Below are 7821 nucleotides of genomic sequence, written 5' to 3'. Positions count from 1 at the left end.
GACTTTTTCTACATATACTACAAGCACTGTTTCTGTAATAACTTACTAGAATCTTCCAGTAGATTTTTTCATATGTATTTTTTAAATACATGATGGATGGGCAAATCTATAAGAGTCTGTTATTTGAGTTATCCCACATTCCTATATTCACTTGACTTTTACATTTAATAAACAATGATATGCTGTAGACACAGACTAATTAGATAACTAACTTAGTTATCCAATCCTCACTGTGTTGCCTTCTTTCAAATGTAAATATTTTTGTCAGCAATTTTTATTTTCCTCCAAATTTGTTGATCCTGTAATTGTCATCCCAACGATTGTCATCCCAATGATCAGGATTTGTGTTTTCATTTATTGTCAGGTAGGCCTAATTATGTACAAGTAGGTAGTTGGTCAGTGTGCGTAGGCTGCAAAGGAACAGGTAAAGGTTTATTCCATGCTAAACAGTAAAGAAAAGAAACAACGTTTCGGCTGTGGAGACTTCTTCAGTTGTCACTCCTGAAGAAGGCTCCACAGCCAAAACGTTGTGGACCCACTGTAATTATGTAGACCAAGGGTGTTATAGGGTAGTTACATGCAGTCTCATTAGGGGCAGTTTCTAGAAGCACTTCCTTAGCTTTGTATTCAGAAGACAGGCTTTCATAATAAGAATAGAAAAGCTTGGCTTTCGTCCAATAGCACATAGGTTTGAGACCATAACAACAAAAAAGTGCTGATCCCAAAAAGAGTTACAAAGTCAGTTCTTTTCTCAGATATTTAAATTGTCTTTCCTTGTTCTATCCACATCTTCTTTTTTTACGCCCCTTGCTATCACAGATAGACTGGGATATCATAACAGTCCCTTCTATGGGTCAGTGAAACTGCAGACTGTTTAAATGACTGTAGCTGCTCCTCTGTATTGTCTGGTTTTTATTGCACTTGGAATTTTATGCATTTTAGCATCAACTTGTTCGCTTGTTGCACCGAACAGCTGAATCCCACCCAGGGTGCATCCTGACTTGCACTCCTTGCTTGCCAAGACAGGCCCTGGCTCCCCCGTGAGACTGTACTGGATAAAGTGGTTACAAAATGGATAGATGGAGGTTGGAGATGTACTTAAACACAGTACTTAAAAGACAACCTCCTACTTGTTTAGGAACTGAAAAACAAAATCAAATTAAAGCTATTGTTGGGTCTCTTAAGGCTTCAATTTTTTTAACTGAGTGCAAGAAAATAAAGAGAAAGAAAAACGAGCGGGCGTGTGGGCCTCAAAGTCCAGGATTGTGAACCCCTGCCTTTAGTGGTTGCACACTGGTGTGCACAGGAGTATTCCTTTTACTCCACTGGCTGTTAAAATCAGTCAATTCAAACAATCGATTAAAACTATTGCAGAGTGTTACTGTGCTCACAAATCTACACTGTCTCGTTGCAGCTCCCACCTGTTTTAGAATTTGTACCTCCCACTAGCCTGCTGGCAGCCATTGTGTTATTCTGAAGTGTCTTGGGAATGCTGCCAGGCTTTGATTAGTACTGTCACGAGGTGATGCTAAAATCCTTGTTTATGGTCCATCCATCATGTCAAGAGTGATTTATAGTAAATTTCTATATTCTGGCCTTAATTCCTTAAAAAGTAAACTGTTAAAAAATACTGCTTCTAGGATTATAGGCTGGACAACCTGAGCATGCCTGACCTGTGCTGAAATCTCTACACTGACTCCTTGTTAAATTTGTAACAAATCAGTTAGCTGATGTATAAATCATTACAGGGTGGCTCAGTTGTTAGCATTGTTGCAAAGTGATGGGGCCCTAGGTTCAATTCTAGACCTGAGGTCTAGAGTGGAGTTTGGATCTTCTCCCCATGTTCATGTTGATTTCTTCTGGGTGCTCTGGTTTCCTTTAACAGCCCAAAGACATACTGGTAAGATAATTGGCTCCTGGGAAACTGCCCCTTCCTTGAGTGTGCGCTTGTGTCTGTGTGCCCAGTGATGGACTGGCATCCTGTCCAGGATATTATCTTGCCTTGTGCCCATGGCTTGCCAGGATAGGCTCCAGCTCCGCTGCAACCCTGTATTGGATAATGTGGTTAGAAAATGGATGGGTGGATAAATTATTACATCAACTGGCTCCAATCTGTCTGTCCTACTGCCTCTTTAAGGACTGGAATGCCCTCCCAGATAAAATCCAAATCCAAGATAAATGCTGACTCAATAGAAGTATTGCTAGTATTAAAGTCCTATTTGTTTTGAGTGAGAAAAGAAAATCTTGGCATGATAGTGTGTTTACATGTGAGGCACTTTGTGAGGTCTGAATAGCACACGAAGGGTGCTGTTCAAGTATAATATTGAGTGAATTTCAAGCTCTTAAGCAGATGATTTTTAAAAAGGCATACTGTTACACGTGACTTCTGACCTCTTGCCAAAACGAAAACACATAGAAGCAAACATTCTGTCCAATTCTTCATTGTTAGGTCCGAAATGAGACAGAAGGCAACCTCTCAAGATTTAATTTTAAACAGATTGGTTGGATAGATTGTTACAGTGTAATTGTAGCATGATTGGCTAAAACGAAAGTATTACAACTTGACCTCAATAAGCCTATTTTGTGTTAAAATTATCACAGAATTCCCCCCTTTTTTCAAATTTATAGTCTGATCCTTAAGATGCTTTGTGTGAGGAGATTCACAGAAATCTTAGAATTGACTACCTCTCCCCAGACTTAGAATGTAAAGCTTTGACTGAGATTAAATCAATATTACTCATTAGGAGATTCCAATCATTTCACTTAATGAGGGTTTTGTATGTGTCAGGGGCCTCTTGTGTTTTTGTCAATAGAAGCTCTTCATCTGCTGCTTGTCTTGTAACTTGCATTTTGTCAATCAGCCAAAGTTTAGACTGAAGGTTTGACTATGAATAAGGTATATGAAGCACAGCTCCACCAAGGCCCCCTCTACCAGAACAACACTAGCAGGATAGCTCCATCAGGTTATAAACTGCAAACTGAGTTCTAACCACTATAAACTGAATTCTAACAAAAAAGTGTCGGAGTACAAAGAGAAGGACCTTAAGATTTAATAATCAAGTAGTAATGAGCAATTATAATTTTCTGAACAATTTCAGTTAGCATATTGCTGTGCAAAGATATTGTAGATGAATCTATGGAGGTAAATTGCTGGAAAACTAGACTGCAGCAATTTGGAAAAGCCATATTTTGAAATTAGCCAAAGTACTGTTGTTCAGTTCCAGATTTCTTCTCCAAAATGTACAACCCAAAGGTAGATTTTGTTACTTTTATAGATTAATTATAAATAATAATTAAATATTCCCCTCTCAGGAAAGCAACAGGACAGATTAAAATGGGTTCAGTTATTTCCAATGCTCGTACAGCACAGCCTACTCTAAATAATCTAAATAACGTTTAGGTAGACGCACAGTAAGAGATGTCCACTTGCTGTTCTTGTACCACAGAGAGCCCCTTAGAAGTAAATTTGTGATTCATCTTGATCTTTGAATGCTTTCAGTCCTTCACATTCAAAACTGGGAAGGACAACTCTTGGACAGAGAGGATTTTGGGAGAACATGAAGACCACGCAGACTGTGTTTGATGTTCTACATTGTCTTATTGTACTGCAGTGAGATGCCACAGAGATATTTTGTTTTTTTAACTTTTACCACCACATGTGAAACAGATTTTAGAAAGTATTCACCCCTCTTGGATTTTTCACAATTTGTTAAGTTGCAAACTCAAATAGAAGCATGCTTATACTTAATTTATTGCTACTGATATGCTGTACACATATTTCTCTATAATGTTAAAGTAGAACAAAGGTTCTGGAAAGTTTTTACATGTAATTAAAAAGAAAACACTGAAATTTCTATATGTCATAAGTAATCACCCCCTTTACTATGACATTCGAAATTGAGCCCATGTGCATCAGATTCTCTTGTAAGATCACTCTAAAACTAAACTGAGGTCCATCTGTAGTAAGTTAAAATGGTTAACTGGGCTTCAGGAGAAGCAAATCTGTCTACAGTATATACAGTACTGTCTCTCAGTTGACAGTACATGAAGACCAAGAAGCTGTCTGTACAACTCGGTAATAAAATTGTGAGGATACATATATCTGGGGAGGGCTTTTTAAACTTCCCAGGATGTTGAAACCATATCTAGGGTGTTGAACGTTTGCAGGAGCACATTCAGGTCCATCATTTGGGAATGGAAATGAGAAAATACAGAACCACTCGGACTCATCATTGAGGAGCCCATCTGCCCAAACTGAGCAACCGGGTAAGAAGAACCTTGGTCACAGAAGAGACCGAGAACCCAATGACCACACTGACAGAACTACAAATTGCCATGGCTGAGATGAGAACTGTCCAGAGGACAACAATCTCTGCAGCATTACACTGATTTAGCCTCTGGGAGAGTGGCTAGATGAAAGTTAATAGCATGTCTGGAGTCTGCAAGAAGATAGGAGGACACTCAGAAACCTGGTGGCAAAAGATTCTCTGATCTGATGAGATAACATTTGAACTTTGTGTCAGCTGCAATCTGAACACGGCTCATTACCTGTGTAACATCATCCCTACCATGAAGCATGGTGGAGGCAGCATCATCTTAAGAAGATGCTTTCCAGTGGCATGGACTGGGGCACTTGTCAGGATCGAGTAAGCAATGAATGAAGCCAAATACAGGCAAATTCTCTGCAAAATGCCTTAGACTGGGGTCAAGATTCACATTCAAACAGGATTACAACCCCAGGCATACAGTTAAACCTACACTGGAGTGGCTTCAAAACAAGAAGATAAATGTCCTTGAGTGTCCCATAGCCTAGGCTTGTATCCCACTGAGTATCTGTAGAAGACTGCAGTTCACCGACATCCCCAACCAACTGGACAGAGCTAGACCTTGAGCAAATCTGCAAGGACAAATGAGTGAAATTCTCCAAATCAAGTGCAAAGCTAATAGAGACAAACAGTACCCAAGAAGATCAAAGCTGTAATTGCTGCAAAGAGTGTTTCTACAAAGTAGTGGGGGTGGGTTGAATACTTAAGTAAACAAGATATGTCAGTTTGTTTCATTTTTTTAGAAAGCTTTGGTGCCCAATAATTAAAAAAAAACATTTCCCATTTAAATTGTTGTGTATGTTCTGTAACTCGAGTAGAAAAAGCATTTCAATGACTCAATTCCATCCATCTTTTTTTTTCTAACCACTTTATCCAAAACAATACAGAGTTACAGGGGAGCCAGAGCCTATTAGGACATGGAACAGGCCCAAAGGGCCTAACACAGAATTAACACAATATTTAATGTAAAACAAAACAATGTGACATTAATACACCCCGGATGGGATGACAGTTCATTGCAGGGCACCCATAGACACAAACACACACCCTCACGCCAGGGCAAATTTATCCAGAATCCAGTTAGCGTCCCGGTATGTCTTTGGATTGTGGGAGGAAAATGGATCACCTGGAAGAAACCCATATGAACACTGGGAGAACCTCTTGCCCAGTCAGTTAATTTAAGGTCAGATGTGGAACGGAAATTGGCTTTTCGTGATGCTCTGTGATGAAAGCTGAATGCTTGTAAAGTAAAGTTTACTTGTGAAGTAAATTAATCAATTTTTGTGGACTATCTAACAAGGTAAAACACTGTACAACTGCAATGTAATTTAATATAGGTAATACTGTATATAGTTAATGAAGCACTTACTTTAGTAATGTAACCATAAATGTAACTAGTGGGGTGTTTTCAGGTGGGTAATTTATCAGCAGGCCTTAGAAAGTTAGAAATACAATACATTTTTAGGTTAACACTAACACTAACACCGATTTAACACAATATTTAGTGTCCACAGAACAACGTGACGTTAATGTTGACCATTCACACAATTTTTGTTTAAAAATCCGGTTTAACTTCTTTTGTTTTAATGTTCTTGGAACAAACATAAAAACTCACCTGCACGGGAACTGTCTGAATTTAATGAGTAGTTGCCCATTAGAAACTGGTGAATTTCTTAAAACCCCTTGACTGCAGTGAAAAGAAGTCTTAACGTGTTTCTAGAACTATGGATTTCTTAAAATCCCACACACCCTCTAAGAGGAAATGATGGAAATTAGAAGTTTTTGTTTTCCTTCACTGACCGTAACTGCTTGTGACATATACGCTGTTTCATTCATTATGAATACTGTTGGAACATATGTCTAATGTTCCCTGTGGGAGCTTCGCTTAACTAATTAATTTTAGGAGTAGGGAATTTGCCCACAGGAAGAAAATAAGGACAATTGAGTCTGTATACAATCCTCTCCACAACACAAACATTTCCGAGCTCACATTACGAACATGCCCTTTTTGAAAATGCTCTGCTTTTGTTTCATATTCTCTGTAATATCTGAACGTACAATAACATTAGAACGGCTTTGATTGTTTTACTGGCAATAAGGTCGCATACCTTTACCATAATGACATTATCGGTGTCCACCAGACGATGTCCAGAGACGTCCACAAAGACGTGTGGTGCCTTTCTTGGTCGCTAATAAAAGCGTCTGAACAGTGGCTGTTAGTGTCGTTAATTTCCTTCAAAAGGCATATCCTTATCCTCACAATCGCATGTGTACTAAATGTTATTGGTCCACGGTGCACTTTTTGCAATACAGTTGTTTGAGTAGGCCAAGTAACAACGTAAGAAGCCTCTAAACAAAAATGGCAAAATTTATATTTTCGTGCCCTGAAAAACGAATAGCTGACTGTATACCATTTTACGCATTTCATTGAAAAAAAAGTATACTGGAATGTTTAGAAAATTGTAATATGGTACTCTCAAACAGTTATTTATTATTTATTTAAGTACCCTAAAAACACAACCTTTGAGAAACAAAAATAGCGAATGTGTTTGGGTTTTAGTAATTACACTGCAAAGTTCGAAAATAATCACATCTAATATAAAAAATGTTTTTCAATTCAAGAGTTTGAAATATTACAATGTTAATAGATTAAATGCAAATAAATTATTATTATTAAAATAATAAATTATCAAGATTTATATTTATTATCGACTACAAACATTTTAAATTGGAAAACAAACTCAAAATTAATGAATAAAACATAGCTACCATATGGCTGGAGTGTGTACTTGAATTAATGATTTTTCGGACTTATAAGTTTCATTGAAATGCCTGTCTAGATTTTTTTGATTTAACTCTGCTTTTCTGAAAAAAAAAACAACTTCAAAAACAGATCTTATGAAATACAAAATGACAGTTCTACAGCTTGGAATGCACAAATTCATTCATACTGTATGAAAAACTACTTGCTATATTTTGCGATATAAATGGATACATTTTAGCTGTTTTTGCTAGGGATTAATAGGTCAAAGTCTTTATTCTTCACTGTGTTGTGTTAAGGCCCAGAGGGTGTGGACTTTTTATGCTTTGAAATGTTAACTTCCGAGTCTGGAAATGTAAAATAAAAGAAGCAATCTCGCGGTTAAAACCAGTGAGCGTTACAGCAATTACGATTTCGACCACAGGCACCATCTTCCTGAATGTAATGCCCTCTTGAATCAAGCAAAGGTTTCCTGCTCAAAATCCATATAACAGTTATGAACTTTTATCATGCGCTATTAATTATTGAATTGAAATAAACTTTGGTTCTTGCATCAGACACAGTTCGATTTTTCATTTACTTAATTGTTGTTGACAAATTAATCTACGGACGGATAAGTTTATATGTTGGTTATTGTTCGGGTAGTTTTGTGCTAATAATCACAGTTTCTTTCAGGTCTGGATCTGTCCCGGTTCAAACCGTTGACTATTTAATAATTATTTTTCTCTGTGCATG

Source organism: Lepisosteus oculatus, chromosome 7 (genome assembly GCF_040954835.1).
Source record: "Lepisosteus oculatus isolate fLepOcu1 chromosome 7, fLepOcu1.hap2, whole genome shotgun sequence".
Classification (NCBI taxonomy): domain Eukaryota; kingdom Metazoa; phylum Chordata; class Actinopteri; order Semionotiformes; family Lepisosteidae; genus Lepisosteus; species Lepisosteus oculatus.
The sequence above is the reverse complement of the archived record's forward strand: the minus strand, read 5'-3'. Positions refer to the sequence as shown.